At 45.2% G+C, this 19573-nt stretch overlaps 24 non-coding genes across 24 annotated transcripts; all 24 read left to right on the top strand.

Annotated features, from left to right (window-relative positions):
• The first annotated feature begins 9343 nt into the window (after positions 1–9343).
• Positions 9344–9459, top strand: LOC142702958 (U5 spliceosomal RNA). The gene has a single exon (XR_012867335.1). It is a non-coding gene; the product is annotated as a U5 spliceosomal RNA (small nuclear RNA).
• A 314-nt stretch (positions 9460–9773) lies between these two features.
• On the top strand, positions 9774–9889 carry LOC142702979 (U5 spliceosomal RNA). Its single transcript, XR_012867354.1, has one exon. It is a non-coding gene; the product is annotated as a U5 spliceosomal RNA (small nuclear RNA).
• Positions 9890–10203: 314 nt separating this feature from the next.
• LOC142702974 (U5 spliceosomal RNA) lies at positions 10204–10319 on the top strand. Its single transcript, XR_012867349.1, has one exon. It is a non-coding gene; the product is annotated as a U5 spliceosomal RNA (small nuclear RNA).
• A 314-nt stretch (positions 10320–10633) lies between these two features.
• Positions 10634–10749, top strand: LOC142702957 (U5 spliceosomal RNA). The gene has a single exon (XR_012867334.1). It is a non-coding gene; the product is annotated as a U5 spliceosomal RNA (small nuclear RNA).
• Positions 10750–11063: 314 nt separating this feature from the next.
• LOC142702956 (U5 spliceosomal RNA) lies at positions 11064–11179 on the top strand. The gene has a single exon (XR_012867333.1). It is a non-coding gene; the product is annotated as a U5 spliceosomal RNA (small nuclear RNA).
• Positions 11180–11493: 314 nt separating this feature from the next.
• On the top strand, positions 11494–11609 carry LOC142702955 (U5 spliceosomal RNA). Its single transcript, XR_012867332.1, has one exon. It is a non-coding gene; the product is annotated as a U5 spliceosomal RNA (small nuclear RNA).
• A 314-nt stretch (positions 11610–11923) lies between these two features.
• Positions 11924–12039, top strand: LOC142702953 (U5 spliceosomal RNA). The gene has a single exon (XR_012867330.1). It is a non-coding gene; the product is annotated as a U5 spliceosomal RNA (small nuclear RNA).
• A 314-nt stretch (positions 12040–12353) lies between these two features.
• Positions 12354–12469, top strand: LOC142702952 (U5 spliceosomal RNA). The gene has a single exon (XR_012867329.1). It is a non-coding gene; the product is annotated as a U5 spliceosomal RNA (small nuclear RNA).
• A 314-nt stretch (positions 12470–12783) lies between these two features.
• On the top strand, positions 12784–12899 carry LOC142702951 (U5 spliceosomal RNA). Its single transcript, XR_012867328.1, has one exon. It is a non-coding gene; the product is annotated as a U5 spliceosomal RNA (small nuclear RNA).
• Positions 12900–13213: 314 nt separating this feature from the next.
• LOC142702950 (U5 spliceosomal RNA) lies at positions 13214–13329 on the top strand. Its single transcript, XR_012867327.1, has one exon. It is a non-coding gene; the product is annotated as a U5 spliceosomal RNA (small nuclear RNA).
• Positions 13330–13643: 314 nt separating this feature from the next.
• LOC142702973 (U5 spliceosomal RNA) lies at positions 13644–13759 on the top strand. The gene has a single exon (XR_012867348.1). It is a non-coding gene; the product is annotated as a U5 spliceosomal RNA (small nuclear RNA).
• Positions 13760–14073: 314 nt separating this feature from the next.
• On the top strand, positions 14074–14189 carry LOC142702948 (U5 spliceosomal RNA). Its single transcript, XR_012867326.1, has one exon. It is a non-coding gene; the product is annotated as a U5 spliceosomal RNA (small nuclear RNA).
• A 314-nt stretch (positions 14190–14503) lies between these two features.
• LOC142702947 (U5 spliceosomal RNA) lies at positions 14504–14619 on the top strand. The gene has a single exon (XR_012867325.1). It is a non-coding gene; the product is annotated as a U5 spliceosomal RNA (small nuclear RNA).
• A 314-nt stretch (positions 14620–14933) lies between these two features.
• On the top strand, positions 14934–15049 carry LOC142702946 (U5 spliceosomal RNA). Its single transcript, XR_012867324.1, has one exon. It is a non-coding gene; the product is annotated as a U5 spliceosomal RNA (small nuclear RNA).
• Positions 15050–15363: 314 nt separating this feature from the next.
• On the top strand, positions 15364–15479 carry LOC142702975 (U5 spliceosomal RNA). The gene has a single exon (XR_012867350.1). It is a non-coding gene; the product is annotated as a U5 spliceosomal RNA (small nuclear RNA).
• Positions 15480–15793: 314 nt separating this feature from the next.
• On the top strand, positions 15794–15909 carry LOC142702976 (U5 spliceosomal RNA). Its single transcript, XR_012867351.1, has one exon. It is a non-coding gene; the product is annotated as a U5 spliceosomal RNA (small nuclear RNA).
• Positions 15910–16223: 314 nt separating this feature from the next.
• Positions 16224–16339, top strand: LOC142702945 (U5 spliceosomal RNA). Its single transcript, XR_012867323.1, has one exon. It is a non-coding gene; the product is annotated as a U5 spliceosomal RNA (small nuclear RNA).
• Positions 16340–16653: 314 nt separating this feature from the next.
• On the top strand, positions 16654–16769 carry LOC142702944 (U5 spliceosomal RNA). The gene has a single exon (XR_012867322.1). It is a non-coding gene; the product is annotated as a U5 spliceosomal RNA (small nuclear RNA).
• Positions 16770–17083: 314 nt separating this feature from the next.
• On the top strand, positions 17084–17199 carry LOC142702943 (U5 spliceosomal RNA). Its single transcript, XR_012867321.1, has one exon. It is a non-coding gene; the product is annotated as a U5 spliceosomal RNA (small nuclear RNA).
• Positions 17200–17513: 314 nt separating this feature from the next.
• On the top strand, positions 17514–17629 carry LOC142702980 (U5 spliceosomal RNA). Its single transcript, XR_012867355.1, has one exon. It is a non-coding gene; the product is annotated as a U5 spliceosomal RNA (small nuclear RNA).
• A 314-nt stretch (positions 17630–17943) lies between these two features.
• LOC142702978 (U5 spliceosomal RNA) lies at positions 17944–18059 on the top strand. The gene has a single exon (XR_012867353.1). It is a non-coding gene; the product is annotated as a U5 spliceosomal RNA (small nuclear RNA).
• A 314-nt stretch (positions 18060–18373) lies between these two features.
• On the top strand, positions 18374–18489 carry LOC142702966 (U5 spliceosomal RNA). Its single transcript, XR_012867342.1, has one exon. It is a non-coding gene; the product is annotated as a U5 spliceosomal RNA (small nuclear RNA).
• A 314-nt stretch (positions 18490–18803) lies between these two features.
• On the top strand, positions 18804–18919 carry LOC142702954 (U5 spliceosomal RNA). Its single transcript, XR_012867331.1, has one exon. It is a non-coding gene; the product is annotated as a U5 spliceosomal RNA (small nuclear RNA).
• A 314-nt stretch (positions 18920–19233) lies between these two features.
• LOC142702942 (U5 spliceosomal RNA) lies at positions 19234–19349 on the top strand. The gene has a single exon (XR_012867320.1). It is a non-coding gene; the product is annotated as a U5 spliceosomal RNA (small nuclear RNA).
• Positions 19350–19573: the final 224 nt, after the last annotated feature.

Genomic DNA, 19573 nt, shown 5'->3' with positions numbered 1-19573 from the left:
CAACAACACACCATGCTCTCCCAGCATCAAAGACCCGGCTGTGTCCAAGAGAAGCGAATATACATAATGAAAAATACCTGGGGTATTGGTAATCATTTTGGCCAAAAGGACGCAAGCTCGCAATCCACGACAAGGATCCCCAGACTTGCGAGTCCCTAAATCCTAAACTGGAACAGAACGTTCCTGATGCACAAACAGAACCGATAAAAACACAGGGACATATACAGAAACACCGAAAAAGGCCATACTTGCAAATGGACACAGCCAGGCCAGAAATGCTGATGAAAGGGCGAGCAGGTGCTTTAAATAATAATAGCCACTCCCACTAGTCTTGAGGGGAGTGGTGTGCGGTGCATGGGATGTGTAGTAAGAAATAATAAATGAATAGTGTGTGTGCAAGTGTAATACTATAAGTGAAATATAGGGGGCAGTAATAAATGAAGTGCCTCAATAGAAATAAATGGATAATGGGGTGCAAGTGAGTGAAACATGGAGGGATAGTGTGTATGTCATGAGGCACAACGTGTATAGCCAGGTAGAAGCCTATTTGTGACGCCTTGATAATTCATAGAGCGGGCTACCCTGCTTGCTATGCCAAACAACAACACACCATGCTCTCCCAGCATCAAAGACCCGGCTGTGTCCAAGAGAAGCGAATATACATAATGAAAAATACCTGGGGTATTGGTAATCATTTTGGCCAAAAGGACGCAAGCTCGCAATCCACGACAAGGATCCCCAGACTTGCGAGTCCCTAAATCCTAAACTGGAACAGAACGTTCCTGATGCACAAACAGAACCGATAAAAACACAGGGACATATACAGAAACACCGAAAAAGGCCATACTTGCAAATGGACACAGCCAGGCCAGAAATGCTGATGAAAGGGCGAGCAGGTGCTTTAAATAATAATAGCCACTCCCACTAGTCTTGAGGGGAGTGGTGTGCGGTGCATGGGATGTGTAGTAAGAAATAATAAATGAATAGTGTGTGTGCAAGTGTAATACTATAAGTGAAATATAGGGGGCAGTAATAAATGAAGTGCCTCAATAGAAATAAATGGATAATGGGGTGCAAGTGAGTGAAACATGGAGGGATAGTGTGTATGTCATGAGGCACAACGTGTATAGCCAGGTAGAAGCCTATTTGTGACGCCTTGATAATTCATAGAGCGGGCTACCCTGCTTGCTATGCCAAACAACAACACACCATGCTCTCCCAGCATCAAAGACCCGGCTGTGTCCAAGAGAAGCGAATATACATAATGAAAAATACCTGGGGTATTGGTAATCATTTTGGCCAAAAGGACGCAAGCTCGCAATCCACGACAAGGATCCCCAGACTTGCGAGTCCCTAAATCCTAAACTGGAACAGAACGTTCCTGATGCACAAACAGAACCGATAAAAACACAGGGACATATACAGAAACACCGAAAAAGGCCATACTTGCAAATGGACACAGCCAGGCCAGAAATGCTGATGAAAGGGCGAGCAGGTGCTTTAAATAATAATAGCCACTCCCACTAGTCTTGAGGGGAGTGGTGTGCGGTGCATGGGATGTGTAGTAAGAAATAATAAATGAATAGTGTGTGTGCAAGTGTAATACTATAAGTGAAATATAGGGGGCAGTAATAAATGAAGTGCCTCAATAGAAATAAATGGATAATGGGGTGCAAGTGAGTGAAACATGGAGGGATAGTGTGTATGTCATGAGGCACAACGTGTATAGCCAGGTAGAAGCCTATTTGTGACGCCTTGATAATTCATAGAGCGGGCTACCCTGCTTGCTATGCCAAACAACAACACACCATGCTCTCCCAGCATCAAAGACCCGGCTGTGTCCAAGAGAAGCGAATATACATAATGAAAAATACCTGGGGTATTGGTAATCATTTTGGCCAAAAGGACGCAAGCTCGCAATCCACGACAAGGATCCCCAGACTTGCGAGTCCCTAAATCCTAAACTGGAACAGAACGTTCCTGATGCACAAACAGAACCGATAAAAACACAGGGACATATACAGAAACACCGAAAAAGGCCATACTTGCAAATGGACACAGCCAGGCCAGAAATGCTGATGAAAGGGCGAGCAGGTGCTTTAAATAATAATAGCCACTCCCACTAGTCTTGAGGGGAGTGGTGTGCGGTGCATGGGATGTGTAGTAAGAAATAATAAATGAATAGTGTGTGTGCAAGTGTAATACTATAAGTGAAATATAGGGGGCAGTAATAAATGAAGTGCCTCAATAGAAATAAATGGATAATGGGGTGCAAGTGAGTGAAACATGGAGGGATAGTGTGTATGTCATGAGGCACAACGTGTATAGCCAGGTAGAAGCCTATTTGTGACGCCTTGATAATTCATAGAGCGGGCTACCCTGCTTGCTATGCCAAACAACAACACACCATGCTCTCCCAGCATCAAAGACCCGGCTGTGTCCAAGAGAAGCGAATATACATAATGAAAAATACCTGGGGTATTGGTAATCATTTTGGCCAAAAGGACGCAAGCTCGCAATCCACGACAAGGATCCCCAGACTTGCGAGTCCCTAAATCCTAAACTGGAACAGAACGTTCCTGATGCACAAACAGAACCGATAAAAACACAGGGACATATACAGAAACACCGAAAAAGGCCATACTTGCAAATGGACACAGCCAGGCCAGAAATGCTGATGAAAGGGCGAGCAGGTGCTTTAAATAATAATAGCCACTCCCACTAGTCTTGAGGGGAGTGGTGTGCGGTGCATGGGATGTGTAGTAAGAAATAATAAATGAATAGTGTGTGTGCAAGTGTAATACTATAAGTGAAATATAGGGGGCAGTAATAAATGAAGTGCCTCAATAGAAATAAATGGATAATGGGGTGCAAGTGAGTGAAACATGGAGGGATAGTGTGTATGTCATGAGGCACAACGTGTATAGCCAGGTAGAAGCCTATTTGTGACGCCTTGATAATTCATAGAGCGGGCTACCCTGCTTGCTATGCCAAACAACAACACACCATGCTCTCCCAGCATCAAAGACCCGGCTGTGTCCAAGAGAAGCGAATATACATAATGAAAAATACCTGGGGTATTGGTAATCATTTTGGCCAAAAGGACGCAAGCTCGCAATCCACGACAAGGATCCCCAGACTTGCGAGTCCCTAAATCCTAAACTGGAACAGAACGTTCCTGATGCACAAACAGAACCGATAAAAACACAGGGACATATACAGAAACACCGAAAAAGGCCATACTTGCAAATGGACACAGCCAGGCCAGAAATGCTGATGAAAGGGCGAGCAGGTGCTTTAAATAATAATAGCCACTCCCACTAGTCTTGAGGGGAGTGGTGTGCGGTGCATGGGATGTGTAGTAAGAAATAATAAATGAATAGTGTGTGTGCAAGTGTAATACTATAAGTGAAATATAGGGGGCAGTAATAAATGAAGTGCCTCAATAGAAATAAATGGATAATGGGGTGCAAGTGAGTGAAACATGGAGGGATAGTGTGTATGTCATGAGGCACAACGTGTATAGCCAGGTAGAAGCCTATTTGTGACGCCTTGATAATTCATAGAGCGGGCTACCCTGCTTGCTATGCCAAACAACAACACACCATGCTCTCCCAGCATCAAAGACCCGGCTGTGTCCAAGAGAAGCGAATATACATAATGAAAAATACCTGGGGTATTGGTAATCATTTTGGCCAAAAGGACGCAAGCTCGCAATCCACGACAAGGATCCCCAGACTTGCGAGTCCCTAAATCCTAAACTGGAACAGAACGTTCCTGATGCACAAACAGAACCGATAAAAACACAGGGACATATACAGAAACACCGAAAAAGGCCATACTTGCAAATGGACACAGCCAGGCCAGAAATGCTGATGAAAGGGCGAGCAGGTGCTTTAAATAATAATAGCCACTCCCACTAGTCTTGAGGGGAGTGGTGTGCGGTGCATGGGATGTGTAGTAAGAAATAATAAATGAATAGTGTGTGTGCAAGTGTAATACTATAAGTGAAATATAGGGGGCAGTAATAAATGAAGTGCCTCAATAGAAATAAATGGATAATGGGGTGCAAGTGAGTGAAACATGGAGGGATAGTGTGTATGTCATGAGGCACAACGTGTATAGCCAGGTAGAAGCCTATTTGTGACGCCTTGATAATTCATAGAGCGGGCTACCCTGCTTGCTATGCCAAACAACAACACACCATGCTCTCCCAGCATCAAAGACCCGGCTGTGTCCAAGAGAAGCGAATATACATAATGAAAAATACCTGGGGTATTGGTAATCATTTTGGCCAAAAGGACGCAAGCTCGCAATCCACGACAAGGATCCCCAGACTTGCGAGTCCCTAAATCCTAAACTGGAACAGAACGTTCCTGATGCACAAACAGAACCGATAAAAACACAGGGACATATACAGAAACACCGAAAAAGGCCATACTTGCAAATGGACACAGCCAGGCCAGAAATGCTGATGAAAGGGCGAGCAGGTGCTTTAAATAATAATAGCCACTCCCACTAGTCTTGAGGGGAGTGGTGTGCGGTGCATGGGATGTGTAGTAAGAAATAATAAATGAATAGTGTGTGTGCAAGTGTAATACTATAAGTGAAATATAGGGGGCAGTAATAAATGAAGTGCCTCAATAGAAATAAATGGATAATGGGGTGCAAGTGAGTGAAACATGGAGGGATAGTGTGTATGTCATGAGGCACAACGTGTATAGCCAGGTAGAAGCCTATTTGTGACGCCTTGATAATTCATAGAGCGGGCTACCCTGCTTGCTATGCCAAACAACAACACACCATGCTCTCCCAGCATCAAAGACCCGGCTGTGTCCAAGAGAAGCGAATATACATAATGAAAAATACCTGGGGTATTGGTAATCATTTTGGCCAAAAGGACGCAAGCTCGCAATCCACGACAAGGATCCCCAGACTTGCGAGTCCCTAAATCCTAAACTGGAACAGAACGTTCCTGATGCACAAACAGAACCGATAAAAACACAGGGACATATACAGAAACACCGAAAAAGGCCATACTTGCAAATGGACACAGCCAGGCCAGAAATGCTGATGAAAGGGCGAGCAGGTGCTTTAAATAATAATAGCCACTCCCACTAGTCTTGAGGGGAGTGGTGTGCGGTGCATGGGATGTGTAGTAAGAAATAATAAATGAATAGTGTGTGTGCAAGTGTAATACTATAAGTGAAATATAGGGGGCAGTAATAAATGAAGTGCCTCAATAGAAATAAATGGATAATGGGGTGCAAGTGAGTGAAACATGGAGGGATAGTGTGTATGTCATGAGGCACAACGTGTATAGCCAGGTAGAAGCCTATTTGTGACGCCTTGATAATTCATAGAGCGGGCTACCCTGCTTGCTATGCCAAACAACAACACACCATGCTCTCCCAGCATCAAAGACCCGGCTGTGTCCAAGAGAAGCGAATATACATAATGAAAAATACCTGGGGTATTGGTAATCATTTTGGCCAAAAGGACGCAAGCTCGCAATCCACGACAAGGATCCCCAGACTTGCGAGTCCCTAAATCCTAAACTGGAACAGAACGTTCCTGATGCACAAACAGAACCGATAAAAACACAGGGACATATACAGAAACACCGAAAAAGGCCATACTTGCAAATGGACACAGCCAGGCCAGAAATGCTGATGAAAGGGCGAGCAGGTGCTTTAAATAATAATAGCCACTCCCACTAGTCTTGAGGGGAGTGGTGTGCGGTGCATGGGATGTGTAGTAAGAAATAATAAATGAATAGTGTGTGTGCAAGTGTAATACTATAAGTGAAATATAGGGGGCAGTAATAAATGAAGTGCCTCAATAGAAATAAATGGATAATGGGGTGCAAGTGAGTGAAACATGGAGGGATAGTGTGTATGTCATGAGGCACAACGTGTATAGCCAGGTAGAAGCCTATTTGTGACGCCTTGATAATTCATAGAGCGGGCTACCCTGCTTGCTATGCCAAACAACAACACACCATGCTCTCCCAGCATCAAAGACCCGGCTGTGTCCAAGAGAAGCGAATATACATAATGAAAAATACCTGGGGTATTGGTAATCATTTTGGCCAAAAGGACGCAAGCTCGCAATCCACGACAAGGATCCCCAGACTTGCGAGTCCCTAAATCCTAAACTGGAACAGAACGTTCCTGATGCACAAACAGAACCGATAAAAACACAGGGACATATACAGAAACACCGAAAAAGGCCATACTTGCAAATGGACACAGCCAGGCCAGAAATGCTGATGAAAGGGCGAGCAGGTGCTTTAAATAATAATAGCCACTCCCACTAGTCTTGAGGGGAGTGGTGTGCGGTGCATGGGATGTGTAGTAAGAAATAATAAATGAATAGTGTGTGTGCAAGTGTAATACTATAAGTGAAATATAGGGGGCAGTAATAAATGAAGTGCCTCAATAGAAATAAATGGATAATGGGGTGCAAGTGAGTGAAACATGGAGGGATAGTGTGTATGTCATGAGGCACAACGTGTATAGCCAGGTAGAAGCCTATTTGTGACGCCTTGATAATTCATAGAGCGGGCTACCCTGCTTGCTATGCCAAACAACAACACACCATGCTCTCCCAGCATCAAAGACCCGGCTGTGTCCAAGAGAAGCGAATATACATAATGAAAAATACCTGGGGTATTGGTAATCATTTTGGCCAAAAGGACGCAAGCTCGCAATCCACGACAAGGATCCCCAGACTTGCGAGTCCCTAAATCCTAAACTGGAACAGAACGTTCCTGATGCACAAACAGAACCGATAAAAACACAGGGACATATACAGAAACACCGAAAAAGGCCATACTTGCAAATGGACACAGCCAGGCCAGAAATGCTGATGAAAGGGCGAGCAGGTGCTTTAAATAATAATAGCCACTCCCACTAGTCTTGAGGGGAGTGGTGTGCGGTGCATGGGATGTGTAGTAAGAAATAATAAATGAATAGTGTGTGTGCAAGTGTAATACTATAAGTGAAATATAGGGGGCAGTAATAAATGAAGTGCCTCAATAGAAATAAATGGATAATGGGGTGCAAGTGAGTGAAACATGGAGGGATAGTGTGTATGTCATGAGGCACAACGTGTATAGCCAGGTAGAAGCCTATTTGTGACGCCTTGATAATTCATAGAGCGGGCTACCCTGCTTGCTATGCCAAACAACAACACACCATGCTCTCCCAGCATCAAAGACCCGGCTGTGTCCAAGAGAAGCGAATATACATAATGAAAAATACCTGGGGTATTGGTAATCATTTTGGCCAAAAGGACGCAAGCTCGCAATCCACGACAAGGATCCCCAGACTTGCGAGTCCCTAAATCCTAAACTGGAACAGAACGTTCCTGATGCACAAACAGAACCGATAAAAACACAGGGACATATACAGAAACACCGAAAAAGGCCATACTTGCAAATGGACACAGCCAGGCCAGAAATGCTGATGAAAGGGCGAGCAGGTGCTTTAAATAATAATAGCCACTCCCACTAGTCTTGAGGGGAGTGGTGTGCGGTGCATGGGATGTGTAGTAAGAAATAATAAATGAATAGTGTGTGTGCAAGTGTAATACTATAAGTGAAATATAGGGGGCAGTAATAAATGAAGTGCCTCAATAGAAATAAATGGATAATGGGGTGCAAGTGAGTGAAACATGGAGGGATAGTGTGTATGTCATGAGGCACAACGTGTATAGCCAGGTAGAAGCCTATTTGTGACGCCTTGATAATTCATAGAGCGGGCTACCCTGCTTGCTATGCCAAACAACAACACACCATGCTCTCCCAGCATCAAAGACCCGGCTGTGTCCAAGAGAAGCGAATATACATAATGAAAAATACCTGGGGTATTGGTAATCATTTTGGCCAAAAGGACGCAAGCTCGCAATCCACGACAAGGATCCCCAGACTTGCGAGTCCCTAAATCCTAAACTGGAACAGAACGTTCCTGATGCACAAACAGAACCGATAAAAACACAGGGACATATACAGAAACACCGAAAAAGGCCATACTTGCAAATGGACACAGCCAGGCCAGAAATGCTGATGAAAGGGCGAGCAGGTGCTTTAAATAATAATAGCCACTCCCACTAGTCTTGAGGGGAGTGGTGTGCGGTGCATGGGATGTGTAGTAAGAAATAATAAATGAATAGTGTGTGTGCAAGTGTAATACTATAAGTGAAATATAGGGGGCAGTAATAAATGAAGTGCCTCAATAGAAATAAATGGATAATGGGGTGCAAGTGAGTGAAACATGGAGGGATAGTGTGTATGTCATGAGGCACAACGTGTATAGCCAGGTAGAAGCCTATTTGTGACGCCTTGATAATTCATAGAGCGGGCTACCCTGCTTGCTATGCCAAACAACAACACACCATGCTCTCCCAGCAAGTAAGTATGGCCTTTTTCGGTGTTTTTGTATATGTCCCCTTGTTTTTATCGTTTCTGTTTGTGCATCAGGAACGTTCTGTTCCAGTTTAGGATTTAGGGACTCGCAAGTCTGGGGATCCTTGTCGTGGATTGCGAGCTTGCGTCCTTTTGGCCAAAATGATTACCAATACCCCAGGTATTTTTCATTATGTATATTCGCTTCTCTTGGACACAGCCGGGTCTTTGATGCTGGGAGAGCATGGTGTGTTGTTGTTTGGCATAGCAAGCAGGGTAGCCCGCTCTATGAATTATCAAGGCGTCACAAATAGGCTTCTACCTGGCTATACACGTTGTGCCTCATGACATACACACTATCCCTCCATGTTTCACTCACTTGCACCCCATTATCCATTTATTTCTATTGAGGCACTTCATTTATTACTGCCCCCTATATTTCACTTATAGTATTACACTTGCACACACACTATTCATTTATTATTTCTTACTACACATCCCATGCACCGCACACCACTCCCCTCAAGACTAGTGGGAGTGGCTATTATTATTTAAAGCACCTGCTCGCCCTTTCATCAGCATTTCTGGCCTGGCTGTGTCCATTTGCAAGTATGGCCTTTTTCGGTGTTTCAGGTTGAAAAGCAGAAAGAGTGTATTTCTGGCTCCAGTTGGCTTGAAAGTGGCTGAATTTGCGTATTGACAACATGGATGGCCTCCTTCCGTTGAGAAGCAAACTTGTTTATGCACTGTGTTGCCGGGGTGGATAACAAGTGAAAGCTGCCAAGTGGCAGCCAAAAGAAGAGAGGAGCCTGGGAAACATATGTATTGTTTCTTGTATGTGCTGTCTGTGTTTTTATCCCCCTTACGGGTGGTCTCCCTGGGCTAACACAGGACTGCGGCCATGGCGTGAGGAAAGGAGGAAGAGTTTGTCCCTTAGTACTCTGGTTTCTCTTCAGAACGCATAAATCTTTCGCCTTTTACTAAAGATTTCCGTGGAGAGGAGCAAAACTGAGTTTTGTAGCAATTTTTGCATGCTCCAGCTTGCTGGGGTTTTCTTGTTCAGGTTGAAAAGCAGAAAGAGTGTATTTCTGGCTCCAGTTGGCTTGAAAGTGGCTGAATTTGCATATTGACAACATGGATGGCCTCCTTCCGTTGAGAAGCAAACTTGTTTATGCACTGTGTTGCCGGGGTGGATAACAAGTGAAAGCTGCCAAGTGGCAGCCAAAAGAAGAGAGGAGCCTGGGAAACATATGTATTGTTTCTTGTATGTGCTGTCTGTGTTTTTATCCCCCTTACGGGTGGTCTCCCTGGGCTAACACAGGACTGCGGCCATGGCGTGAGGAAAGGAGGAAGAGTTTGTCCCTTAGTACTCTGGTTTCTCTTCAGAACGCATAAATCTTTCGCCTTTTACTAAAGATTTCCGTGGAGAAGAGCAAAACTGAGTTTTGTAGCAATTTTTGCATGCTCCAGCTTGCTGGGGTTTTCTTGTTCAGGTTGAAAAGCAGAAAGAGTGTATTTCTGGCTCCAGTTGGCTTGAAAGTGGCTGAATTTGCATATTGACAACATGGATGGCCTCCTTCCGTTGAGAAGCAAACTTGTTTATGCACTGTGTTGCCGGGGTGGATAACAAGTGAAAGCTGCCAAGTGGCAGCCAAAAGAAGAGAGGAGCCTGGGAAACATATGTATTGTTTCTTGTATGTGCTGTCTGTGTTTTTATCCCCCTTACGGGTGGTCTCCCTGGGCTAACACAGGACTGCGGCCATGGCGTGAGGAAAGGAGGAAGAGTTTGTCCCTTAGTACTCTGGTTTCTCTTCAGAACGCATAAATCTTTCGCCTTTTACTAAAGATTTCCGTGGAGAGGAGCAAAACTGAGTTTTGTAGCAATTTTTGCATGCACCAGCTTGCTGGGGTTTTCTTGTTCAGGTTGAAAAGCAGAAAGAGTGTATTTCTGGCTCCAGTTGGCTTGAAAGTGGCTGAATTTGCATATTGACAACATGGATGGCCTCCTTCCGTTGAGAAGCAAACTTGTTTATGCACTGTGTTGCCGGGGTGGATAACAAGTGAAAGCTGCCAAGTGGCAGCCAAAAGAAGAGAGGAGCCTGGGAAACATATGTATTGTTTCTTGTATGTGCTGTCTGTGTTTTTATCCCCCTTACGGATGGTCTCCCTGGGCTAACACAGGACTGCGGCCATGGCGTGAGGAAAGGAGGAAGAGTTTGTCCCTTAGTACTCTGGTTTCTCTTCAGAACGCATAAATCTTTCGCCTTTTACTAAAGATTTCCGTGGAGAGGAGCAAAACTGAGTTTTGTAGCAATTTTTGCATGCTCCAGCTTGCTGGGGTTTTCTTGTTCAGGTTGAAAAGCAGAAAGAGTGTATTTCTGGCTCCAGTTGGCTTGAAAGTGGCTGAATTTGCATATTGACAACATGGATGGCCTCCTTCCGTTGAGAAGCAAACTTGTTTATGCACTGTGTTGCCGGGGTGGATAACAAGTGAAAGCTGCCAAGTGGCAGCCAAAAGAAGAGAGGAGCCTGGGAAACATATGTATTGTTTCTTGTATGTGCTGTCTGTGTTTTTATCCCCCTTACGGGTGGTCTCCCTGGGCTAACACAGGACTGCGGCCATGGCGTGAGGAAAGGAGGAAGAGTTTGTCCCTTAGTACTCTGGTTTCTCTTCAGAACGCATAAATCTTTCGCCTTTTACTAAAGATTTCCGTGGAGAGGAGCAAAACTGAGTTTTGTAGCAATTTTTGCATGCTCCAGCTTGCTGGGGTTTTCTTGTTCAGGTTGAAAAGCAGAAAGAGTGTATTTCTGGCTCCAGTTGGGTTGAAAGTGGCTGAATTTGCATATTGACAACATGGATGGCCTCCTTCCGTTGAGAAGCAAACTTGTTTATGCACTGTGTTGCCGGGGTGGATAACAAGTGAAAGCTGCCAAGTGGCAGCCAAAAGAAGAGAGGAGCCTGGGAAACATATGTATTGTTTCTTGTATGTGCTGTCTGTGTTTTTATCCCCCTTACGGGTGGTCTCCCTGGGCTAACACAGGACTGCGGCCATGGCGTGAGGAAAGGAGGAAGAGTTTGTCCCTTAGTACTCTGGTTTCTCTTCAGAACGCATAAATCTTTCGCCTTTTACTAAAGATTTCCGTGGAGAGGAGCAAAACTGAGTTTTGTAGCAATTTTTGCATGCTCCAGCTTGCTGGGGTTTTCTTGTTCAGGTTGAAAAGCAGAAAGAGTGTATTTCTGGCTCCAGTTGGCTTGAAAGTGGCTGAATTTGCATATTGACAACATGGATGGCCTCCTTCCGTTGAGAAGCAAACTTGTTTATGCACTGTGTTGCCGGGGTGGATAACAAGTGAAAGCTGCCAAGTGGCAGCCAAAAGAAGAGAGGAGCCTGGGAAACATATGTATTGTTTCTTGTATGTGCTGTCTGTGTTTTTATCCCCCTTACGGGTGGTCTCCCTGGGCTAACACAGGACTGCGGCCATGGCGTGAGGAAAGGAGGAAGAGTTTGTCCCTTAGTACTCTGGTTTCTCTTCAGAACGCATAAATCTTTCGCCTTTTACTAAAGATTTCCGTGGAGAGGAGCAAAACTGAGTTTTGTAGCAATTTTTGCATGCTCCAGCTTGCTGGGGTTTTCTTGTTCAGGTTGAAAAGCAGAAAGAGTGTATTTCTGGCTCCAGTTGGCTTGAAAGTGGCTGAATTTGCATATTGACAACATGGATGGCCTCCTTCCGTTGAGAAGCAAACTTGTTTATGCACTGTGTTGCCAGGGTGGATAACAAGTGAAAGCTGCCAAGTGGCAGCCAAAAGAAGAGAGGAGCCTGGGAAACATATGTATTGTTTCTTGTATGTGCTGTCTGTGTTTTTATCCCCCTTACGGGTGGTCTCCCTGGGCTAACACAGGACTGCGGCCATGGCGTGAGGAAAGGAGGAAGAGTTTGTCCCTTAGTACTCTGGTTTCTCTTCAGAACGCATAAATCTTTCGCCTTTTACTAAAGATTTCCGTGGAGAGGAGCAAAACTGAGTTTTGTAGCAATTTTTGCATGCTCCAGCTTGCTGGGGTTTTCATGTTCAGGTTGAAAAGCAGAAAGAGTGTATTTCTGGCTCCAGTTGGCTTGAAAGTGGCTGAATTTGCATATTGACAACATGGATGGCCTCCTTCCGTTGAGAAGCAAACTTGTTTATGCACTGTGTTGCCGGGGTGGATAACAAGTGAAAGCTGCCAAGTGGCAGCCAAAAGAAGAGAGGAGCCTGGGAAACATATGTATTGTTTCTTGTATGTGCTGTCTGTGTTTTTATCCCCCTTACGGGTGGTCTCCCTGGGCTAACACAGGACTGCGGCCATGGCGTGAGGAAAGGGGGAAGAGTTTGTCCCTTAGTACTCTGGTTTCTCTTCAGAACGCATAAATCTTTCGCCTTTTACTAAAGATTTCCGTGGAGAGGAGCAAAACTGAGTTTTGTAGCAATTTTTGCATGCTCCAGCTTGCTGGGGTTTTCTTGTTCAGGTTGAAAAGCAGAAAGAGTGTATTTCTGGCTCCAGTTGGCTTGAAAGTGGCTGAATTTGCATATTGACAACATGGATGGCCTCCTTCCGTTGAGAAGCAAACTTGTTTATGCACTGTGTTGCCGGGGTGGATAACAAGTGAAAGCTGCCAAGTGGCAGCCAAAAGAAGAGAGGAGCCTGGGAAACATATGTATTGTTTCTTGTATGTGCTGTCTGTGTTTTTATCCCCCTTACGGGTGGTCTCCCTGGGCTAACACAGGACTGCGGCCATGGCGTGAGGAAAGGAGGAAGAGTTTGTCTCTTAGTACTCTGGTTTCTCTTCAGAACGCATAAATCTTTCGCCTTTTACTAAAGATTTCCGTGGAGAGGAGCAAAACTGAGTTTTGTAGCAATTTTTGCATGCTCCAGCTTGCTGGGGTTTTCTTGTTCAGGTTGAAAAGCAGAAAGAGTGTATTTCTGGCTCCAGTTGGCTTGAAAGTGGCTGAATTTGCATATTGACAACATGGATGGCCTCCTTCCGTTGAGAAGCAAACTTGTTTATGCACTGTGTTGCCGGGGTGGATAACAAGTGAAAGCTGCCAAGTGGCAGCCAAAAGAAGAGAGGAGCCTGGGAAACATATGTATTGTTTCTTGTATGTGCTGTCTGTGTTTTTATCCCCCTTACGGGTGGTCTCCCTGGGCTAACACAGGACTGCGGCCATGGCGTGAGGAAAGGAGGAAGAGTTTGTCCCTTAGTACTCTGGTTTCTCTTCAGAACGCATAAATCTTTCGCCTTTTACTAAAGATTTCCGTGGAGAGGAGCAAAACTGAGTTTTGTAGCAATTTTTGCATGCACCAGCTTGCTGGGGTTTTCTTGTTCAGGTTGAAAAGCAGAAAGAGTGTATTTCTGGCTCCAGTTGGCTTGAAAGTGGCTGAATTTGCATATTGACAACATGGATGGCCTCCTTCCGTTGAGAAGCAAACTTGTTTATGCACTGTGTTGCCGGGGTGGATAACAAGTGAAAGCTGCCAAGTGGCAGCCAAAAGAAGAGAGGAGCCTGGGAAACATATGTATTGTTTCTTGTATGTGCTGTCTGTGTTTTTATCCCCCTTACGGATGGTCTCCCTGGGCTAACACAGGACTGCGGCCATGGCGTGAGGAAAGGAGGAAGAGTTTGTCCCTTAGTACTCTGGTTTCTCTTCAGAACGCATAAATCTTTCGCCTTTTACTAAAGATTTCCGTGGAGAGGAGCAAAACTGAGTTTTGTAGCAATTTTTGCATGCTCCAGCTTGCTGGGGTTTTCTTGTTCAGGTTGAAAAGCAGAAAGAGTGTATTTCTGGCTCCAGTTGGCTTGAAAGTGGCTGAATTTGCATATTGACAACATGGATGGCCTCCTTCCGTTGAGAAGCAAACTTGTTTATGCACTGTGTTGCCGGGGTGGATAACAAGTGAAAGCTGCCAAGTGGCAGCCAAAAGAAGAGAGGAGCCTGGGAAACATATGTATTGTTTCTTGTATGTGCTGTCTGTGTTTTTATCCCCCTTACGGGTGGTCTCCCTGGGCTAACACAGGACTGCGGCCATGGCGTGAGGAAAGGAGGAAGAGTTTGTCCCTTAGTACTCTGGTTTCTCTTCAGAACGCATAAATCTTTCGCCTTTTACTAAAGATTTCCGTGGAGAGGAGCAAAACTGAGTTTTGTAGCAATTTTTGCATGCTCCAGCTTGCTGGGGTTTTCTTGTTCAGGTTGAAAAGCAGAAAGAGTGTATTTCTGGCTCCAGTTGGGTTGAAAGTGGCTGAATTTGCATATTGACAACATGGATGGCCTCCTTCCGTTGAGAAGCAAACTTGTTTATGCACTGTGTTGCCGGGGTGGATAACAAGTGAAAGCTGCCAAGTGGCAGCCAAAAGAAGAGAGGAGCCTGGGAAACATATGTATTGTTTCTTGTATGTGCTGTCTGTGTTTTTATCCCCCTTACGGGTGGTCTCCCTGGGCTAACACAGGACTGCGGCCATGGCGTGAGGAAAGGAGGAAGAGTTTGTCCCTTAGTACTCTGGTTTCTCTTCAGAACGCATAAATCTTTCGCCTTTTACTAAAGATTTCCGTGGAGAGGAGCAAAACTGAGTTTTGTAGCAATTTTTGCATGCTCCAGCTTGCTGGGGTTTTCTTGTTCAGGTTGAAAAGCAGAAAGAGTGTATTTCTGGCTCCAGTTGGCTTGAAAGTGGCTGAATTTGCATATTGACAACATGGATGGCCTCCTTCCGTTGAGAAGCAAACTTGTTTATGCACTGTGTTGCCGGGGTGGATAACAAGTGAAAGCTGCCAAGTGGCAGCCAAAAGAAGAGAGGAGCCTGGGAAACATATGTATTGTTTCTTGTATGTGCTGTCTGTGTTTTTATCCCCCTTACGGGTGGTCTCCCTGGGCTAACACAGGACTGCGGCCATGGCGTGAGGAAAGGAGGAAGAGTTTGTCCCTTAGTACTCTGGTTACTCTTCAGAACGCATAAATCTTTCGCCTTTTACTAAAGATTTCCGTGGAGAGGAGCAAAACTGAGTTTTGTAGCAATTTTTGCATGCTCCAGCTTGCTGGGGTTTTCTTGTTCAGGTTGAAAAGCAGAAAGAGTGTATTTCTGGCTCCAGTTGGCTTGAAAGTGGCTGAATTTGCATATTGACAACATGGATGGCCTCCTTCCGTTGAGAAGCAAACTTGTTTATGCACTGTGTTGCCAGGGTGGATAACAAGTGAAAGCTGCCAAGTGGCAGCCAAAAGAAGAGAGGAGCCTGGGAAACATATGTATTGTTTCTTGTATGTGCTGTCTGTGTTTTTATCCCCCTTACGGGTGGTCTCCCTGGGCTAACACAGGACTGCGGCCATGGCGTGAGGAAAGGAGGAAGAGTTTGTCCCTTAGTACTCTGGTTTCTCTTCAGAACGCATAAATCTTTCGCCTTTTACTAAAGATTTCCGTGGAGAGGAGCAAAACTGAGATTTGTAGCAATTTTTGCATGCTCCAGCTTGCTGGGGTTTTCATGTTCAGGTTGAAAAGCAGAAAGAGTGTATTTCTGGCTCCAGTTGGCTTGAAAGTGGCTGAATTTGCATATTGACAACATGGATGGCCTCCTTCCGTTGAGAAGCAAACTTGTTTATGCACTGTGTTGCCGGGGTGGATAACAAGTGAAAGCTGCCAAGTGGCAGCCAAAAGAAGAGAGGAGCCTGGGAAACATATGTATTGTTTCTTGTATGTGCTGTCTGTGTTTTTATCCCCCTTACGGGTGGTCTCCCTGGGCTAACACAGGACTGCGGCCATGGCGTGAGGAAAGGGGGAAGAGTTTGTCCCTTAGTACTCTGGTTTCTCTTCAGAACGCATAAATCTTTCGCCTTTTACTAAAGATTTCCGTGGAGAGGAGCAAAACTGAGTTTTGTAGCAATTTTTGCATGCTCCAGCTTGCTGGGGTTTTCTTGTTCAGGTTGAAAAGCAGAAAGAGTGTATTTCTGGCTCCAGTTGGCTTGAAAGTGGCTGAATTTGCATATTGACAACATGGATGGCCTCCTTCCGTTGAGAAGCAAACTTGTTTATGCACTGTGTTGCCGGGGTGGATAACAAGTGAAAGCTGCCAAGTGGCAGCCAAAAGAAGAGAGGAGCCTGGGAAACATATGTATTGTTTCTTGTATGTGCTGTCTGTGTTTTTATCCCCCTTACGGGTGGTCTCCCTGGGCTAACACAGGACTGCGGCCATGGCGTGAGGAAAGGAGGAAGAGTTTGTCTCTTAGTACTCTGGTTTCTCTTCAGAACGCATAAATCTTTCGCCTTTTACTAAAGATTTCCGTGGAGAGGAGCAAAACTGAGTTTTGTAGCAATTTTTGCATGCTCCAGCTTGCTGGGGTTTTCTTGTTCAGGTTGAAAAGCAGAAAGAGTGTATTTCTGGCTCCAGTTGGCTTGAAAGTGGCTGAATTTGCATATTGACAACATGGATGGCCTCCTTCCGTTGAGAAGCAAACTTGTTTATGCACTGTGTTGCCGGGGTGGATAACAAGTGAAAGCTGCCAAGTGGCAGCCAAAAGAAGAGAGGAGCCTGGGAAACATATGTATTGTTTCTTGTATGTGCTGTCTGTGTTTTTATCCCCCTTACGGGTGGTCTCCCTGGGCTAACACAGGACTGCGGCCATGGCGTGAGGAAAGGAGGAAGAGTTTGTCCCTTAGTACTCTGGTTTCTCTTCAGAACGCATAAATCTTTCGCCTTTTACTAAAGATTTCCGTGGAGAGGAGCAAAACTGAGTTTTGTAGCAATTTTTGCATGCTCCAGCTTGCTGGGGTTTTCTTGTTCAGGTTGAAAAGCAGAAAGAGTGTATTTCTGGCTCCAGTTGGCTTGAAAGTGGCTGAATTTGCATATTGACAACATGGATGGCCTCCTTCCGTTGAGAAGCAAACTTGTTTATGCACTGTGTTGCCGGGGTGGATAACAAGTGAAAGCTGCCAAGTGGCAGCCAAAAGAAGAGAGGAGCCTGGGAAACATATGTATTGTTTCTTGTATGTGCTGTCTGTGTTTTTATCCCCCTTACGGGTGGTCTCCCTGGGCTAACACAGGACTGCGGCCATGGCGTGAGGAAAGGAGGAAGAGTTTGTCCCTTAGTACTCTGGTTTCTCTTCAGAACGCATAAATCTTTCGCCTTTTACTAAAGATTTCCGTGGAGAGGAGCAAAACTGAGTTTTGTAGCAATTTTTGCATGCTCCAGCTTGCTGGGGTTTTCTTGTTCAGGTTGAAAAGCAGAAAGAGTGTATTTCTGGCTCCAGTTGGCTTGAAAGTGGCTGAATTTGCATATTGACAACATGGATGGCCTCCTTCCGTTGAGAAGCAAACTTGTTTATGCACTGTGTTGCCGGGGTGGATAACAAGTGAAAGCTGCCAAGTGGCAGCCAAAAGAAGAGAGGAGCCTGGGAAACATATGTATTGTTTCTTGTATGTGCTGTCTGTGTTTTTATCCCCCTTACGGGTGGTCTCCCTGGGCTAACACAGGACTGCGGCCATGGCGTGAGGAAAGGAGGAAGAGTTTGTCCCTTAGTACTCTGGTTTCTCTTCAGAACGCATAAATCTTTCGCCTTTTACTAAAGATTTCCGTGGAGAGGAGCAAAACTGAGTTTTGTAGCAATTTTTGCATGCTCCAGCTTGCTGGGGTTTTCTTGTTCAGGTTGAAAAGCAGAAAGAGTGTATTTCTGGCTCCAGTTGGCTTGAAAGTGGCTGAATTTGCATATTGACAACATGGATGGCCTCCTTCCGTTGAGAAGCAAACTTGTTTATGCACTGTGTTGCCGGGGTGGATAACAAGTGAAAGCTGCCAAGTGGCAGCCAAAAGAAGAGAGGAGCCTGGGAAACATATGTATTGTTTCTTGTATGTGCTGTCTGTGTTTTTATCCCCCTTACGGGTGGTCTCCCTGGGCTAACACAGGACTGCGGCCATGGCGTGAGGAAAGGAGGAAGAGTTTGTCCCTTAGTACTCTGGTTTCTCTTCAGAACGCATAAATCTTTCGCCTTTTACTAAAGATTTCCGTGGAGAGGAGCAAAACTGAGTTTTGTAGCAATTTTTGCATGCTCCAGCTTGCTGGGGTTTTCTTGTTCAGGTTGAAAAGCAGAAAGAGTGTATTTCTGGCTCCAGTTGGCTTGAAAGTGGCTGAATTTGCATATTGACAACATGGATGGCCTCCTTCCGTTGAGAAGCAAACTTGTTTATGCACTGTGTTGCCGGGGTGGATAACAAGTGAAAGCTGCTAAGTGGCAGCCAAAAGAAGAGAGGAGCCTGGGAAACATATGTATTGTTTCTTGTATTTGCTGTCTGTGTTTTTATCCCCCTTACGGGTGGTCTCCCTGGGCTAACACAGGACTGCGGCCATGGCGTGAGGAAAGGAGGAAGAGTTTGTCCCTTAGTACTCTGGTTTCTCTTCAGAACGCATAAATCTTTCGCCTTTTACTAAAGATTTCCGTGGAGAGGAGCAAAACTGAGTTTTGTAGCAATTTTTGCATGCTCCAGCTTGCTGGGGTTTTCTTGTTCAGGTTGAAAAGCAGAAAGAGTGTATTTCTGGCTCCAGTTGGCTTGAAAGTGGCTGAATTTGCATATTGACAACATGGATGGCCTCCTTCCGTTGAGAAGCAAACTTGTTTATGCACTGTGTTGCCGGGGTGGATAACAAGTGAAAGCTGCCAAGTGGCAGCCAAAAGAAGAGAGGAGCCTGGGAAACATATGTATTGTTTCTTGTATGTGTTGTCTGTGTTTTTATCCCCCTTACGGGTGGTCTCCCTGGGCTAACACAGGACTGCGGCCATGGCGTGAGGAAAGGAGGAAGAGTTTGTCCCTTAGTACTCTGGTTTCTCTTCAGAACGCATAAATCTTTCGCCTTTTACTAAAGATTTCCGTGGAGAGGAGCAAAACTGAGTTTTGTAGCAATTTTTGCATGCTCCAGCTTGCTGGGGTTTTCTTGTTCAGGTTGAAAAGCAGAAAGAGTGTATTTCTGGCTCCAGTTGGCTTGAAAGTGGCTGAATTTGCATATTGACAACATGGATGGCCTCCTTCCGTTGAGAAGCAAACTTGTTTATGCACTGTGTTGCCGGGGTGGATAACAAGTGAAAGCTGCCAAGTGGCAGCCAAAAGAAGAGAGGAGCCTGGGAAACATATGTATTGTTTCTTGTATGTGCTGTC

This window comes from Rhinoderma darwinii, unplaced genomic scaffold, assembly GCF_050947455.1.
Source record: "Rhinoderma darwinii isolate aRhiDar2 unplaced genomic scaffold, aRhiDar2.hap1 Scaffold_2506, whole genome shotgun sequence".
Taxonomy (NCBI): domain Eukaryota; kingdom Metazoa; phylum Chordata; class Amphibia; order Anura; family Rhinodermatidae; genus Rhinoderma; species Rhinoderma darwinii.
Note: the sequence above shows the minus strand (reverse complement) of the source record. Positions and strands in the feature narration are given on the sequence as shown.